The 18,335-nt window shown below is 37.5% G+C and overlaps 5 non-coding genes across 5 annotated transcripts; 3 read left to right on the top strand and 2 right to left on the bottom strand.

The window, feature by feature from the left end:
• Positions 1-2,705: 2,705 nt before the first annotated feature.
• TRNAR-UCG (transfer RNA arginine (anticodon UCG)) lies at positions 2,706-2,778 on the bottom strand. The gene has a single exon. It is a non-coding gene; the product is annotated as a tRNA-Arg (tRNA).
• Positions 2,779-4,015: 1,237 nt separating this feature from the next.
• On the top strand, positions 4,016-4,126 carry TRNAL-CAA (transfer RNA leucine (anticodon CAA)). Its single transcript has 2 exons — positions 4,016-4,053; positions 4,081-4,126. It is a non-coding gene; the product is annotated as a tRNA-Leu (tRNA).
• Positions 4,127-4,908: 782 nt separating this feature from the next.
• On the bottom strand, positions 4,909-4,981 carry TRNAR-UCG (transfer RNA arginine (anticodon UCG)). Its single transcript has one exon. It is a non-coding gene; the product is annotated as a tRNA-Arg (tRNA).
• Positions 4,982-16,470: 11,489 nt separating this feature from the next.
• On the top strand, positions 16,471-16,581 carry TRNAL-CAA (transfer RNA leucine (anticodon CAA)). The gene is made up of 2 exons: positions 16,471-16,508; positions 16,547-16,581. It is a non-coding gene; the product is annotated as a tRNA-Leu (tRNA).
• A 1,101-nt stretch (positions 16,582-17,682) lies between these two features.
• Positions 17,683-17,770, top strand: TRNAR-UCU (transfer RNA arginine (anticodon UCU)). The gene is given in 2 exon segments: positions 17,683-17,719; positions 17,735-17,770. It is a non-coding gene; the product is annotated as a tRNA-Arg (tRNA).
• The last annotated feature ends 565 nt before the right edge of the window (positions 17,771-18,335 follow it).

Genomic DNA, 18,335 nt, shown 5'->3' with positions numbered 1-18,335 from the left:
ATATACTCTTCAATACTAGCTGCCCGTTTAAAACCATTGTGCCCACAGTTAATTTGTAGAGATCAGTCTGGCTTTATAAAAGGAAGACAATCTAGTGATAATGTCCGTAAGATTATTGACATAGTAGAATATGTAACCACTCATGAAATTCCATCAATCCTCTTGGCTTTGGACGCGGAAAAGGCCTTTGACCGGGTTAACTGGACCTTCTTAGAACAGACATTGAGGTCTTATGGCTTTGGTGAAGGCTTTATTCGAGCTGTTATGGCGTTGTATACAACACCAACCGCAATGGTAGTTGGTCAAGGCTTTAAATCGGAACGTTTTAGATTAAATAACGGGACTCGACAAGGTTGCCCATTGGCACCTTTGCTATATATTCTCACATTAGAACCATTAGCTTCGAGAATTAGACTCAATAAAAGCATTAAAGGAATAAGAATTGGTGATTTGGAAAATAAACTTTGTCTATACGCGGATGACATATTACTATCTCTGTATGATCCGTTAAATTCAGTTGATCATTTGATGGCCGAAATTAATTTATTTAGCAGCTTCTCGAATTATAAATTGAATATCACAAAAACACAAGCTGTAATGATGAATATCTCGGCTTCATCAAAAACTAGCATTGAGGAATCCTTCGAATTCTCTTGGGCGACCGATAAAATCGACTACCTGGGGGTTGTAATCCCAATCAAGATTTCGGAAATTATAGAAGTTAACTTTAGTAAATTACGAGATGAATTGATTAAGCAAATTAAAGAGTGGAAAGGCCTTTTTATTTCTTGGCTTGGTAGAATGAATGTCATTAGATCCTATATAGTCCCCAAATGGTTATATCTTCTTCAAATGATTCCGGTCAGGCTCCCGTTGTTAGATTGGTTTGTGATTGAGCAAGAGTTGACAGGCTTCTCAAATCTGGAATGCATACTTTGGCTACATCATTTTAAGCTTAAATCAATTAGAAATAACCTACCAATTACTCTCCATAGTTCTATGGAGTTTTGGGAGTATATTAAGCCTTGATTAGGCCTCCGTAATAAAATAGTTTCAACAGCTCCGCTTGAAACTCTCCAGTATAATATCTCCCAATTAAATTTGAGAAACTGGACCAACTATAGGAATAAAAGGATTATAGATATTTTGATACAGGATAAAACAAAAACGTTCTCTCAGCTCTCAGAGGAATTTGAATTCGGCAATCTGGAGTCCTTCAATGTCTTTAGGATAACTTTCTATGTTAGATCTCATTTGTATGTGCAGTCCTCATCTATTTTGAGTCAAAAGATCTGCGATATGTTTTCTACAGAAATTATTCTAAAAAGCCTAAAAAAGTGGTATATACTGCTTGAAGAAATAGAAACTCCCCTTGTTCATATTGCATTAAAATCATGGCAATCAGACTTAAAGTGTCTGATAGATTTAAATATATGGATTGGTAGTTTATTTGAAATTAATAAAATTTCGCATTGCCTCAACATGATTGAACTGCATTACAAGATAATGTGGAGATGGTATATAACCCCGGTGAAACAGTGTAAATTTAATTATAATGCGTCCCCTCTCTGTTGGAGATGCCGTTCTTCTTTAGGATCATTCTCCCATATCTGGTGGGAATGCCCACAGATCCAAAGTATTTGGCAAGATATATTTAAGCTCATTTCTGATACTTTAAATCAAAACATAGCACCTACTATGCGAAGAGCCCTACTACATTTTGATTTAAACGGATTTCGATTTAACCAAAGGGCTTTTGTAGTACAATGCTTGCTAGCCATGAAGATAATTTTAGCTAGACAATGGCTACAATCATTATCTATTTCTTTGGATCATGTGGTGAATCAAATCAGCCATCAATGTTTGATGGAACGTGGCTTTTTTCTATCTCACCAGTGTTTACAGAAATTCCATAACATCTGGAGACCGTGGCTGACTCGGCACCCTGACATTCTCCCAAATTTATAACATAACGTATAAACATACTGATTATATCAACTTGGCTTGACAGTTTGAATGTATTGTATGGATGGTTTGTTGGTGATTCTTTTTTTCTTGTGGTTTTTTTGGGGTTTTTTTGGGGTTTTTTTTGTTTTTCTTCTTTTTCTCGTTGTGGGGTATAGACTGGGAAGTTTTGCTGTAATCCCGGTCTAATTGTGTTGTATATGTTTTATATTGCAATTTTAGACGCATCAATAACTTATATATACAAAGTAGAAAAACTTGTTCCATTCTCTGTAAGTGGAATGATGAATATCTGCACATATATGCTGCTATATTTATAAGTGGAATGATGAATATATGTATACATATGCTGCTATATTTATTATCGGCACTTTCTGCTTATATATATGTTTTTCTTTATATTGTATGTGATGTGGTCTAATAAAAAAAAAAAAAAAAAAAGTTTTTGAAAGAGTAAATTGCAGACAACTTTGATTGAATCAAATCTCGCAACAACGCACTATCCGTAGAGGTACCGTGTAGGCCAAGATGGGGTTACATTCGGTGATCATATGGCACATTGAAAAAAAACACTTGAAATCTTAGTTTTGACATGTCTGCCTTTCATACCAAGAGGGACTAAAAATCTTGGGTGACACGTAACATGGAAAGAAACTGTTGAAATCTTAGTTTCCACTTGCCTGACATTCATTGATATGGAAGAACTCTAAAGAACAACAAAACCAAACCTCCATCAACTCCGACCACAAAGGGACTCGAACCCTCAATCTTCTGATCCGAAGTCAGATGCCTTATCCATTAGGCCACGCGGTCTGCATGTAAAGTTTGCGAAAAAATGTGTGGATACGTTTCTCATAGAGAAACATAACTATATTTCCTTTACTTCACATGCCACAATATGCTTTTTATGACCACTGTCCTTCCTCTGACTGATGTTAATTAAGAACACGCAGACAAACATAGGACACAGAAACGACTAATGCATTTGAAACATCTATGTACGAAGGATTATGCGTGAGTCAGATAGGTGGTTTCATGACGTTTTCTGTCTACGTATCGAGGCTCTTTGGCGCAGTGGATAGCGTATTGGACTTCTAGCACTTGACAAGGCATTCAAAGGTTGTGGGTTCAAGTCCCACCAGTGTTGTTATTTTTCCAGTGGTTGACTGCATTTGATGTTCTTGTTTAGTTGTAAGTTGCAATATCCACAAATTGTCTCTGAAAAATTTCTGTAATACTATTGACAGATCTTAATCTGACAGATTTTAATTGAAACATTAAATTGTATTTCCAAATATCCACAATTTGTCTGTGAGAAATTATGGTAATCTGAAACAATAGAACTATCTAACACAAGTGTGGAAAGCAGTTTAGCGCTCCGTTTGTAAGATTAAAGTTTTGATGCGAAAATAATGCCAATATTCAAAGGTTGTGTGTTCGAGTCCCACTAGAGTGGTGTTTTTTTCCCAGTGGTTGACTGCATTTGATGTGCTTGTTTAGTTTTAGGTTGCAATATCCACAAATTGTCTCTGAAAAATGTCTGTAATACAATTGACAGATTTTACTCTAGTGTGAAATGTGTTTCAGTAGTGGGCCCTGTGGCACATTATACAAAGGATGATCACATAGATTTCTTTGGGCAAAAAGATTAGGAAATGTACAACAGAAAATCAAGGGTGCCCTGTGACTCTTATGGAGCCACTTGGAGCCAAAGTCTTCATAACAATAGTTGGAGAAAGAATTAAAGTTTGCTTTTAAGTGTTTGAAACAGTACATCGCAATCAACTTTGATTTCATTAAAGGTGGTGGCAACGCACAATACGTAGAAGAACCCTGCATGCCCAGGGGGCGATAAGTTTGGTGGACATATGGCACATCAAAAAACACATGTGAAATCTTAGCCTTCACATGCAGGATCTCAAGTCTGCTTACCCTGTGACTCTAATGAAGCCACTTTAAACCAATGCAGTGGCAAAAGGTCCCCTAAGAGCTAGTCCCTTGCCTTGAAACTATGTAAAGAAAATATCTTCTTTCGTAGCAGCAGTAGCTTGTCAGGATGGCCGAGTGGTCTAAGGCGCCAGACTCAAGTAATGCTATCTTCTCTCTGTGAGGGTCTTCTGGTCTCCATGTGGAGGCATGGGTTCAAATCCAACTTCTGACAGTCATCTCTTTTTGTGCTTTGAGCTTCGTTTAATTCAACAATTTTTTGAGAAAGAATCCAAGATTGAATTTTAGCGTTTAAAGAGTACATTGCAGAAGACATTGATTTCATAACATAAGACAGCAATGTACAATCTCTAGACTCAAAAGAACAGTAACCTGGGGATCTAAATCACCAGCAACCTCAAGACAACTCAAATCCGCAATCTTCCAATCCAAAGTCAGACACCTTACCCATTAAGCAACGAGGTCTGGACGGAACGCGAGAGTCTTATTCCGCACTTTGGAGACAAGACATACCGAAAGAGGTGAAAATAACGAACCAGGTGTAGATACTCTCCAATAGCTGTCACATAGATTTCTTGGGGGAAAGAGATTAGGAAGTGTACAACAGAAAATCAAGGGTGCCTGTGACTCTTATGGAGCCGCTTTGAGCCAAAGTCTTCATAACAATAGTTGGAAAAAGAATTAATGTTTGCTGAAAGTTTTTGAAAGAGTAAATTGCAGACAACTTTGATTGAATCAAATCTCGCAACAACGCACTATCCGTAGAGGTACCGTGTAGGCCAAGATGGGGTTACATTCGGTGATCATATGGCACATTGAAAAAAAACATTTGAAATCTTAGTTTTGACATGTCTGCCTTTCATACCAAGAGGGACTAAAGATCTTGGGTGACACGTAACATGGAAAGAAACTATTGAAATCTTGGTTTCCACTTGCCTGACCTCCATTGATATGGAAGAACTTTAAAGAACAACAGAACCAAAGCTCCAGCAACTCCGACCACGAAGGGACTCGAACCCTCAATCTTCTGATCCGAAGTCAGACGCCTTATCCATTAGGCCACGCGGTCTGCATGTAAAGTTTGCGAAAAAATGTGTGGATACGTTTCTCATAGAGAAACATAACTATATTTCCTTTACTTCACATGCCACAATATGCTTTTTATGACCACTGTCCTTCCTCTGACTGATGTTAGACAAAACATTAAAATACATATGGTACATAACAACATAGAAACATATACATAGACATTCATATATGAATATTTGTTGTATTCCCTTAAAGCTCATAGCATTAAAAAATAATAATTTTAAGTATTCAAACGCTCAGTGTTTCTTTGGGAGGAGAGGGAGATTATAAATTATCAAGGCCAAAATCGATCTAAAACAAAGGCCGTTGGAGCAGTGCTGTGGTTGTATTACTGCACAGGGAATTTTTAATCTATTATTTGAAACCTTTTCTGCCAAATGCACTCATACCTCTCTCTTGAGTTAGCTTCTTTCAGAAAAAAATATTTTTCTACATTACTTTGTAAATTTATTTGCAATTTAATCTCTTGCCAATGTGGCAAATCCTGTTTTCTCCAATATCTAGCAATACAGATTTTAAACGCCAAAAGTATATTAACCCATAAGGTCTGCTCATTACTATTAATATCTATAAACTCTAAATGAAACAAAAATCTTTGAGGGGAGAGTTCCAAATATGACCCAAACAATTCCAAATAAAGCTCAGATATTTTTATCTTAAACTGAGTTAGTTTTTGACAATCCCACCAAATATGTTTATGCGATCCTAATTCGAGATGGCATCGCCAGCACCTGTCTCCATTCTTTGGTTGAAATTTAACTATACGTGTAGGGACCATATACCATCTATATATAATCTTAAAAAAGAGTTCTTGAAGATTTATACAGTGAGTTGCTTTTTTAGTAAATTGCCATGTTTTATACCAAGAATCTAAGGGAATAGAAATTTCCAATTCTTTCTCCCATTGTTTGTGTGCCTTAGACTTATCAAGAGTCTTATTATCTTTAAAAAATTTCAAAATCTTAGACAGTGTTCCCTTAGAAATACACGAAGTAATAAATTTCAACCAAGGGTTATATTCAGGTGGTGGGTTTGATATTAAGAAATGTTTTAATCTGATATATTTAAAGATTTCTCTTGACGGTAATATATATCTATCAGTCATAAGAGAGAAAGAGGCCAGATTTCCCTCTAAATAAAGGTCCCCTATCTGCTCTATTCCTGAGATTTTCCAATTGTCCAGTACAAGATCAGGTATGTAAAATGATAGAACATCCAGGGGACAATTTTTTGTAAATGGAATCCCTTTTGCAAACCTTTTTTTGATTCTATAGAAAGAGGATAATATGTCTGCAATTATTAAGCTCGGAAATTTTTTCTTCTGAAATTGGGATTGAGGTAGCCAGAACAACAAGAAAGGGTCGAGATTTTTAAGATTATATTTCTCTATATTATACCAACCCAAAGAGCTTTTCTCTTTTATAGAGCCCCAGGCCATCATAAAAGCTACTTGAGAGGCTTCATATAGTTCCTTTATATCAGGATAACCTAAACCCCCAGATTCAATAGGTCTTTTAAGAAGCTCCGAGGGTAATCTTATTATTTTAGCTGCCCAAACAAATTGAGATAGTAAGTTTTCCCATTTTAAGATAACATCTTTCGAAACATAAAAAGGTATTAATCGAAAAAGATATAAAATTTTGGGAATTATGTAAGCTTTAAGAATATTAATACGACCCATCCAAGAGAATTCAAGTTTCATCCAATTTGCTAGAGAAGATTTTATTTCTAGAAAAAGTTTCTTATGATTTATATTGACGATATCTTCTAGTATAGGTCTGATTATAATCCCCAAATAATCAATTTGATGTGTCTGATCATTATTTTGAATATGCCCATGAGCTATAGATATCTGAGACTCAGAGAGATAAAATGGAATCATCTGAGTCTTTGATAAATTAAGTTTGTAATTAGAATAGTATCCAAATTTTTCTATTCCTTTTAAAAAAGCAGGGATAGATAATAAGGGTGCAGATAATGTTAATAAAACATTGTCTGCATATAAGGTAATACTATATTCATGTTTATCAATATTTATACCATGAATATTAGAAGAGTTTCTAATATAGGCAGCTAAAGGCTCAATTGTTAGAGCATATAACAGGGGAGCTAACGGGCAGCCCTGCCTTGTACCATTATAAATGTGAAACATATCTGAGTCTAAAAAAGGGCCTCTAATCTTTGCGACCGGAGATGTATATAAGGCCATAGTTAGGTCATGAAAAAGACCTGTTAAACCAAATGCTTGAAGTGTTTCAGCTAAGAACTTCCAATTGACCCTATCAAATGCCTTTTGGGCATCTAAAGCTACTATAACTGAAGAGATTTTATATCTATGTATATATTCAATGACATTGAACCAGGAATGAATCCTGCCTGATCTGGATGTATCAAATCTCGTATTATTCGAGCCAATCTAGAGGCCAGGATCTTAGAATATATCTTCACATCTAAATTGATGAGAGATATTGGCCTGTAGTTAGCAACCAGTGAAGGATCCTTCCCTGGTTTCGGAATTGGCGATATACTCACCTCCAACATCTCTTTTGGAAAACTTCTTCCAGTAGAAATAGAATTAAAAGATTTTGTTAGGATGGGAGAAATTACTGAGTTCAAGATTGGAAAAAATATAGCTGAAAAGCCATCAGGGCCTGGAGCTTTCCCTTTTTTCAAATTAAGAATTGCAATAGTAGTCTCTTGAGTTGTTAGTGGTTGATTTAATTGTATTAATTTTTCTGCAGAAAGTTTTGGAAGATGCAAGGTCTCTAAAAATTGAGCTATATCAGTAGTAGCAATCTTAGGTTCGGGTAAATTATATAAGGTTTCATAATATTGTTTAAAGGCATTGCCTATCTGTGTTGGTGATATACAAGTTGTTCCATTGTGTATAATTTTTTTTATTCTAGATGATTCAATTTGTGCCTTCAATCTTTTAGTAAGATTTTTCCCTACTCTATTATTTCCATAATGCCAACTAGATTTCAATCTTTGCATTATTGTTTCAGTTTTAATTTTAAGTTTAATGATTATCGATTCTTTAATAGTCTCTAACTGCTTCGAGAAATCTCTGGATGGATATTGTTTATTTAGTCTCTCAAGTTTTGCCAACTCAATATACAGATCGGCAAGTTCTTTACCTCTCTGTTTTTTAATCCAAGCACCCTTTTTTATTAAGTGTCCCCTAAGAACACATTTTAGGGTGCACCACAAATTTAGATCTGAGGTCTCATTATTATCATTATGCTCCAAAAAAGATGTTGTTTGTTTTATCAGATCTATCTTATCGGATTCTGTTTTTAAAAGAGATTCGTTGAGTCTCCAACGAGTTCTTGTTCTATATTGAGGGTTATCCTTGATAGAAATAAATACTGGGGCATGGTCAGACCATGAGATATTTCCAATTAGAGAGGTAGTAGAGATTTCCAAAGAGTGACCAGGCATTAAGAAATAATCAATGCGTGAATATGATTGGTGTACATTCGAGAAGAAAGAGTAGTCTCTTTCCTCAGGATGTTGCACCCTCCACACATCATAAAGGCCATGTTTAAATAGAGAATCGGAAAATGCTTTGGCCCTAGTTTTTAAACACGCATCTGATTTACGGTTCTTCAAAGTCTTAGTATCTTTTTCAATATCGATTATGCAATTCAGGTCGCCTGCTATAATCAATGAGCCTTTAGAGATTTTTTCTATTGTTTCCATAGCTGAATTGAGAAATCTTGTTGATCCTTCTGATGGGGCATATAGGCTAACCATGGTATAGGTAACATCATTTATATTACAGACAAGTATAATCCTTCTTCCTTCCTTATCAGCTTCATGATGTATATACTCAAATTTATTTTTTATTGATATCAATATGGCTACTCCCCAGTGGCGTCGGCAGGGGGGGGCCAGAGGGGGCCATGGCCCCCCCTACATCATGCTGTGCCCCCCGGTGTGCCCCCCCAATTGAAACGCCGGCTTTTTTTTTTTTTTTTATAGACCCGGAGGAGAGAGTGAGAGGCGCCGAGCGGTTGCTGAGGAATAAGTTCTCAGCAACCGTTCGGCGCCTCTCACTCTTCTCCGCGACCGCGAGGCCTCTTCCTCGTCATATCCGGTGCCCAGCAGTGAAGCCGGCAGAACCAGGGATACAGAGACCTCGCGATCTCACCGCTGGACAAGCCCAAGGTAAGTGAACTTCAAAGGGGGGGTTAGAAAGTTAGGAGGGGGTTAGAGAGTCAGAAGAGGTAGGAAGTGAGAAGGGGTAGATAAGGATAGATTGGGAGGGAGAGGGGGTAGATAGGATAGATTGGGAGGGAGAGGGAGAGGGGGGTAGATGGGATAGATTGGGAGGGAGAGGGGGGTAGATGGGATAGATTGGGAGGGAGAGGGTGTAGATTGGGAGGGAGATGGGGGTGGATGGGATACATTGGGAGGGAGAGGGGATAGATAGGATAGATTGGGAGGGAGAGGGGGGTACATAGGATAGATTGGGAGGGAGAGGGGGGTACATAGGATAGATTGGGAGGCAGATGTGGTAGATAGAGAGGCAGTTGTGGTAGATAGGGAGGGAGAGGGGGTAGATAGGATAGATTGGGAGGGAGAGGTCTTTATGGGACAAAAACGGTGTACGTTCAGCTGTTTGGGGACAAAGTTGACATAATGTGTAACTTAGGTGCTGGTCAGGTTCTATGTGGGCAGCGTGGACACCAGGGTTGGCTTTGGGGTGTGTGACCAGTGATCTATGCCTGTAATTTAGGGGGTTTTATCTATACCTTTAATGCAGAGTTTATATGTAATTTCCAATTGATTTATATCTGCAAAGCTGGGTTTTGTGTCATTCTGTTCATCTGTATCGGCTATATTTCCATACATTATTAATGCTTACCTGCAAATATAGGATTTGTATGTCTTATTCAGTTGATCAATACCTGGAGTGCTGTTTCCATGTGTTGTTGGACATGTGTACATGTGATTTCCAGTTGATATATACCTGCAATGCTGGGTTTGTGTGTCCTGTTGGTTTATACCTGCAATGCTATGTTTCCATACATTATTTATGTATACCTGCAAATACAAGGGTTTTTTTATCTCATTCAGTTGCATGTGCTGTTTCCATGTGTTGTTTATTTGATCTATACCTGAACTACAGGGTGTAAGTAAAAGAACGCTATGGTTTAGTGAATGAGGGGACAAAGGGACTCTGGGGATGATTACAGGGGAGAGGACCTCTCAATGTCACGGTGCAGTCAGAAGGAGGGAACACTGCACTGACTCTCACTGTCTTCCCCTGATCTGCAGTCAGTGTGGCAAATATATTGGCAGCAGGGTCTAATATTAATATATATTGGCTGCAGGGGCTAATATTAATATATATCGGAAGCTGGGACTAATGTTTATATATATCGGCAGCAGGGGCTAATATTAATATATATTGGCTGCAGGGCCTATTATCAATAAATATTGGCTGCAGGGGCTAATATTTATATATATTGGCTGCAGGGACTAATACTATATATCGGCAGTAGGGGCTAATATTAATATATGTTGGCAGCAGGGTATAATTTGTATGTATATCGGCAGCAGGGTATAATATAAGTATGTATCCGCAGCAGGGGCTAATATTAATATATATCCGCAGCAGGGGTTAATATTAATATATATCGGAAGCAGGGTGTAATATTTCTATATATCTGCAGCAGGGTCTAATATTTATATATATTGTCAGCAGGGGCTAATATTAAAGAATGAAAAATAACTGTCACTTTAGCTGTTATTTTGAAATCATATTTTAATCACAGTCTTTACTTCAAAGAGATAAGTGCATATTATGTAGTTAAAAATGCACATCTAACGTGTGTGTGTGTATATATATATATATATATATATATAGTGTATACGTACCGTTTTATAATTGGCCCCCCTACTTTGGTCCCTGGCCCCCCATGTGCCCCCCCTAAATATGAAACCTGGAGACGCCACTGCTACTCCCCGCTTCAGAAGATACATAAATATGTCGGTATCTATGATATTTCCAAGCAGATTTTTCTATTATTTGATTCCAGTGTGTCTCTTGAATAAATGCAATATCTATCCCCTCTTTGATTAATGTGTCATACAAATAAGATCTCTTATATGGAGAATTTAAACCCTGTGCATTAATTGTCATCAATTTAAGGGACATGGAATATTTGTTTTCCCCTCCTCCACCAGCACTGCTCCCTATCCCTCAATCTCCAACTAGAAAACACCTGACAACAACATTCATAAACAAAAAAAACAATCAAACCCAACACACTATGCAGGAAAAACATTATTTCCGCCATTAGTGTGAAGAAATTCCTTGAACCAGCAAGGAATGAGGACGTGTTTTAAGGCCAACGAAGGTAAGGAGCACAATCATCTCTTATTTCCATAAAAATAGTATAAACTATATCTATCTATCCAAATATCATATTTAATGAAATTACGCAAAGCAAAAAAAATAAAATAATTTATAATAATGTGATAATCTACATCTTTTATATTGTTATTAACCATTTATATTATTTCAAGTCAATACATTGCCATCTCAGTAATATATCATTTCCAACCAGTACATACCAACTCAATAACCAGACCAAGATTATAACACAAAATATATCATTTCCAACCAGTACCATGATAGTATAGCCAATCATGATATTTCCCATTTGAGATGGTATTTTAGGTGATAGCTTGTGATAATATCTTATATCTTATATCATTAATCCTGAAAAAAAAAAAAAAAAAAAAAAAAGGAGGGGAAATAATATACATATATATATATATAAATATACCCATATTAGTATATGATCATAGGTTTTTGTCAATATATGTATCAGAAAGGAAATTTATATTAATAGCTATAATAGAAGTCTCCTTCTTCTCAAGTGATTTATTCTAATAAATCTATTACTATTCACCCATATATCTAATGTGTCGTGAGTATATATTAGTGTCTTTTAAATTTTCTTATCCTAATATCTCAATTCTAGTTTGGGAAAGTATCTTATCCAAAGACTAACAATACTCATATATCTCTGTGAATCTCTGTGAGTTCCATAATTTTATCTAATATTGTAATTAAAAAAAAAAAGAAATTAAAAAAAAAATGAAAAAAAAAATATATACATATATATATATATAAATATACCTATATTAGTATATGATCATAGGTTTTTGTCAATATATATATCAGAAAGGAAATTTATGTTAATAGCTATAATAGAAGTCTCCTTCTTCTCAAGTGATTTATTCTAATAAATCTATTACTATTCACCCATATATATAATGTGTCATGAGTATATATTAGTGTCTTTTAAATTTTCCTATCCTAATATCTCAATTCTAACTTTGTGAAGATATCTTATCTAAAGATTAACAATACTTATATATCTCTGTGAGTCTCTGTGAGTCCCATAATTTTATCTAATATTTTTAAGAGAAAAAAAAAAAAAAAAAAAGAATTTGTGATAATCTATATTCTAAGTAATCTATTATATCTTTTATATTGTTATCAACCATTTATATCATTTATATCGTAACCAAACAATACGTTGCCAGCTTAGTGACTGGACTAAAATTATAACACATAACACATCATTTCCAACCAGTACATTGCCAACTCAATGAATAAACCAATCATAATATTTCCCAATTAGAATAGTATTTTAGGTAATAATATGGTAATATCGTATACTTTATATCATAAAAAAAAAACAACAAAAAAAACCAAACAAATGTAAAATAAAAAAAATAAATAAAAAACAACATAAATTTTCTTCTATAGATTAGAGAGTCTTATATGGTAAGATTCCATTTCAGTAAATTGTCCTTTGCTTGTGTAGGATCATTGCAAATATAGATTTTCCCTTGATAATTAATTCGCAATTTTGTGGGGAAACCCCAGGAATAAATAATATTATTTTGCCGTAAACAGGTAGTTGTCACAGTCACGTCCTCGGGTCCTGTTAGCCGCGGGCGGGGGTCTGCTCGCAGATCACGGGGACCCGATACTTCTCCCTCCGGACCCGTGGTCGGCGAGGGGACTACCGCTCGCGGCGCACGGGCACCCGAGGGACGTACACGTTCTCTCCGTGCCGGCGGCGAACAGACCGACCACCGACATGGGAGAAGGAGGGTCGGATCCGGGAACTCCTCGACGAGCAGATCTAAGGCTGCCCGTCTATGCAGGAGTTCCCAGAGGGGTTCCCTTACCTGCTGCCCTGTCTGCTAACCTGCTCCTGTGTACCGACCCGGCTTGTCTGCTAACCTGCTCCCGTGTACTGACCCGGCTTGTCTGCTAACCTGCTCCTGTGTACCGACCCGGCTTGTCTGCTAACCTGCTCCTGTGTACCGACCCGGCTTGTCTGCTAACCTGCTCCTGTGTACCGACCCGGCTTGTCTGACACCCTCACCTGTACCTGTTTGCCATACTCAGTACTTACCTGCTACCTGTGTTCACGGAGAGTGTCTCACTGTTGGGATCATCTAAATCCTGGATTACCACTGTTGGGGCTTCTCCCTATTCAGCAGTTTTCTGGGCAGAATAACTCCTGCGGTGAGTTCCTCTAGTGATACACGAGCGACAGTAGTAATATCAAAATATTTTTTTCTGTGTATTCTGGTTGCACGTGAAAGATCGAGATATGTAGTTAGGGATGCAAATTTTGCAATTTTAGTAGGGTTCCTTCTCATTTCTTTAACTAGATCTTCTTTGATTCTGGAGTTGGCAAAACAGATAATAACATCTCTAGGTGTATTTGTTTGTGTCCAATTAGGAGGCAGCGGAAGTCTATGGGCTCTTTCAATTAATATCGGACCGTATTTTGGACAGTCTATATATGTTGAAAGTAGTTCCATCAAGTACGGTTCCAGTTCGATCACATCTTCAGATATCCCACGAATTTTAAGATTTTGTCTGCGTGACCTGTCTTCTAGGTCTGCAAGTTTAAGATCTTGTCTTGTTAAATCTGCTTTTAATACTTCATTTTGAGATTGAAGCTGTTTGATTTTCAAATGTAGCATAGTAATTTCTTTTGATTGAGCAGCTAAAGTGACCTTCATATGGGTCATTTTTTCCTTATATTCTTTAAGATTATGGTCCAAATCAGCTTTAATTTTAATATATAAAGAATCTAGTGCCATCATCAAATTGGTCTTTGTAATATAATCTGGCGGGTTGGTTATACTAATCTCACTTAGTCGATCTGGAGACGATTTAGATGATAAGACAGAAGTATCCGTTTGACTTTTAGGAGAGTAGTAGGCACTAATTGGAGGAGGTTTCTTTGTTTTCACAGACATTTTAGATTTTTCCTCTTTATCACCCTTGCCAGTTTTGTCACCTTTTGGAGGCATTATCGTTGCCCGCTTTTATCTATAGAGAAGAGACCTTTAAAAATCTTTACGCCTTTAAACCAGAATCTATTTAAGGCGAATTAGTGCAAATTATATGCAAATCCATACACATCAGATTTCAAAAAATGAAAGGTATAATCTTCAATAGCAATATAGGATGTTATTTCCAAAAAAAAAAAAAAAAAAAGGGAGTATTTATATATATATATATTTATACATATATACACAGTTCGTATGTTTCATGTATTTCTTGTTGGTTTAATTCAAGTTTTAGTAATTTCATTTAGAGATATCAAGAGTGTAATAGCCAGTAGCCAGGAAACTCACGGTTACCGCTTCCGACTTTATTGGAGCTTTATTGGCACTCTGCCACGCTTAGTATCCGCGTCCAGCTAATTCAGGTTTTAGTAATTTCATTTAGAGATATCAAGAGTGTAATAGCCAGTATCCAGGAAACTCACGGTTACCGCTTCCAACTTTATTGGAGCTTTATTGGCACTCTGCCACGCTTAGCATCCGCGTCCAGCTTCTAACACTCACGCCGCAATTGGTTGCCAAAACGTAGGAAACAAAAAAAAACAAAAACAACAGATGAAGCACCGCCGTCAGGAAACCGTCAGGAACCCAAAAAACAAAGGTTCGTCATCCGGAGTCCAGGCAATCCCCACCGCTCCACATCCAAAACTCAGCACTCTGTCTCCATTCCACCCCCCATCAAGGAGGAGAAGAAAAGGCACCGTCGTCTGAAGCCGTCCCGAGCTCAGGGCTCAGCACTGGTCACTGCGTGCGGTCGGTGCTTAATGCTCGGTGCTCGGTGCTCGGCGTTTAACATTCGGCGGTCGGCGGTCAGCGGTCAGCGGTCGGCGTTTGGGATTACGGTACTTCCGCGCTAGCCATGCTGCCCCTTCACCATCCGCCGGCCCATCACCACGCCTCAAACGTACGTAGTTACGTGACTACGTCATCACTCTTATCCTGACTGATGTTAAATAAGAACACGCAGACAAACATAGGACACAGAAACGACTAATGCATTTGAAACATCTATGTACGAAGGACTATGCGTGAGTCAGATAGGTGGTTTCATGACGTTTTCTGCGTCCATATCTAGGCTCTGTGGCGCAATGGAGAGTGCATTAGACTTCTAGCACTTGACAAGGCATTCAAAGGTTGTGGGTTTGAGTCCCACCAGAGTTGTGGTTTTTCCAGTGGTTGACTGCATTTGATGTTCTTGTTTAGTTATAAGTTGCAATATCCACAAATTGCCTCTGAAAAATTTCTGTAATACTATTGACAGATCTTAAAATGACAGATTTTAATTGAAAGATTAAATTGTATTTCCAAATATCCACAATTTGTCTGTGAGAAATTATGGTAATCTGAAACAATAGAACGATCTAACACAAGTGTGGAAAGCAGTTTAGCGCTCCGTTTGTAAGATTAAAGTTTTGATGCGAAAATAATGCCAATATTCAAAGGTTGTGGGTTCGAGACCCACTAGAGTCGTGTTTTTTTTCCAGTGGTTGACTACATTTGATGTGCTTGTTTAGTTTTAGGTTGCAATATCCACAAATTGTCTCTGAAAAATGTCTGTAATACAATTGACAGATTTTACTCTAGTGTGAAATGTGTTTCAGTAGTGGGCCCTGTGGCACATTATACAAAGGATGATCACATAGATTTCTTTGGGCAAAAAGATTAGGAAATGTACAACAGAAAATCAAGGGTGCCCTGTGACTCTTATGGAGCCACTTGGAGCCAAAGTCTTCATAACAATAGTTGGAGAAAGAATTAAAGTTTGCCTTTTTTTTTTAGTGTTTGAAACAGTACATCGCAATCAACTTTGATTTCATTAAAGGTGTTGGCAACGCACAATACGTAGAAGAACCCTGCATGCCCAGAGGGCGATAAGTTTGGTGGTCATATGGCACATCAAAAAACACATGTGAAATCTTAGCCTTCACATGCAGGATCTCAAGTCTGCTTACCCTGTGACTCTAATGAAGCCACTTTAAACCAATGCAGTGGCAAACGGTCCCCTAAGAGCTAGTCCCTTGCCTTGAAACCATGTAAAAAAAATATCTTCTTTCGGAGCAGCTGTAGCTTGTCAGGATGGCCGAGTGGTCTAAGGCGCCAGATTCAAGTAATGCTATATTCTCTTTGTGAGGGTCTTCTCGTCTCCATGTGGAGGCGTGGGTTCAAATCCCACTTCTGACAATCATCTCTTTTTGTGCTTTGAGCTTCGTTTAATTCAACAATTTTTTGAGAAAGAATCCAAGATTGAATTTAAGCGTTGAAAGAGTACATTGCAGAAGACATTGATTTCATAACATAAGACAGCAATGTACAATCTCTAGACTCAAAACACAGTAACCTGGGGATCTAAACCATCAGCAACCCCAAGACAACTCAAATCCGCAATCTTCCAATCCAAAGTCAGACACCGTACCCATTAAGCCACGAGGTCTGGACAGAAAGCGATAGTCTTATTCCGCACTTTGGAGACAAGACATACCGAAAGAGTTGAAAATAACGACCCAGGTCGGATACTTTCCAATAGCTGTCACATAGATTTCTTGGGGGAAAGAGATTAGGAAGTGTACAACAGAAAATCAAGGGTGCCTGTGACTCTTATGGAGCCGCTTTGAGCCAAAGTCTTCATAACAATAGTTGGAAAAAGAATTCATGTTTGCTGAAAGTTTTTGAAAGAGTAAATTGCAGACAACTTTGATTGAATCAAATCTCGCAACAACGCACTATCCGTAGAGGTACCGTGTAGGCCAAGATGGGGTTACATTCGGTGATCATATGGCACATTGAAAAAAAACACTTGAAATCTTAGTTTTGACATGTCTGCCTTTCAAACCAAGAGAGACTAAAGATCTTGGGTGACACATAACATGGAAAGAAACTATTTAAATCTTAGTTTCCACTTCCCTGACATTCATTGATATCGAAGAACTTTTAAGAACAACAGAACCAAACCTCCAGCAACTCCAACCACGAAGGGACTCGAACCCTCAATCTTCTGATCCGAAGTCAGATGCCTTTTCTATTAGGCCACGCAGTCTGCATGTAAAGTTTGAGAAAAAAATGTGTGGATACGTTTCTCATAGAGAAACATAACTATATTTCCTTTACTTCACATGGCACAATATGCTTTTTATGACCACTGTCCTTCCTCTGACTGATGTTAATTAAGAACACGCAGACAAACATAGGACACAGAAACGACTAATGCATTTGAAACATCTATGTACGAAGGATTATGCGTGAGTCAGATAGGTGGATTCATGACGTTTTCTGTCTACATATCTAGGCTCTGTGGTGCAATGGATAGCCCATTGGACTTCTAGCACTTGAGCAAGGCATTCAAAGGTTGTGGGTTCAAGTCCCACCAGAGTTATTAATTTTCCAGTGGTTGACTGCATTTGATGTTCATGTTTAGTTGTAAGTTGCAATATCCACAAATTGTCTCTGAAAAATTTCTGTAATACTATTGACAGATCTTAATCTGACAGATTTTAATTGAAGCATTAAATTGTATTTCCAAATATCCACAATTTGTCTGTGAGAAATTATGGTAATCTGAAACAATAGAACTATCTAACACAAGTGTGGAAAGCAGTTTAGCGCTCCGTTTGTAAGATTAAAGTTTTGATGCGAAAATAATGCCAATATTCAAAGGTTGTGGGTTCGAGTCCCACTAGAGTGGTGTTTTTTTTCCAGTGGTTGACTGCATTTGATGTGCTTGTTTAGTTTTAGGTTGCAATATCCACAAATTGTCTCTGAAAAATGTCTGTAATACAATTGACAGATTTTACTCTAGTGTGAAATGTGTTTCAGTAGTGGGCCCTGTGGCACATTATACAAAGGATGATCACATAGATTTCTTTGGGCAAAAAGATTAGGAAATGTACAACAGAAAATCAAGGGTGCCCTGTGACTCTTATGGAGCCACTTGGAGCCAA

This window comes from Sceloporus occidentalis, unplaced genomic scaffold, assembly GCF_023333645.1.
Source record: "Sceloporus occidentalis isolate IW3139 unplaced genomic scaffold, rSceOcc1.0.p SCAF_102, whole genome shotgun sequence".
Lineage (NCBI taxonomy): Eukaryota > Metazoa > Chordata > Lepidosauria > Squamata > Phrynosomatidae > Sceloporus > Sceloporus occidentalis.
Note: the sequence above shows the minus strand (reverse complement) of the source record. Positions and strands in the feature narration are given on the sequence as shown.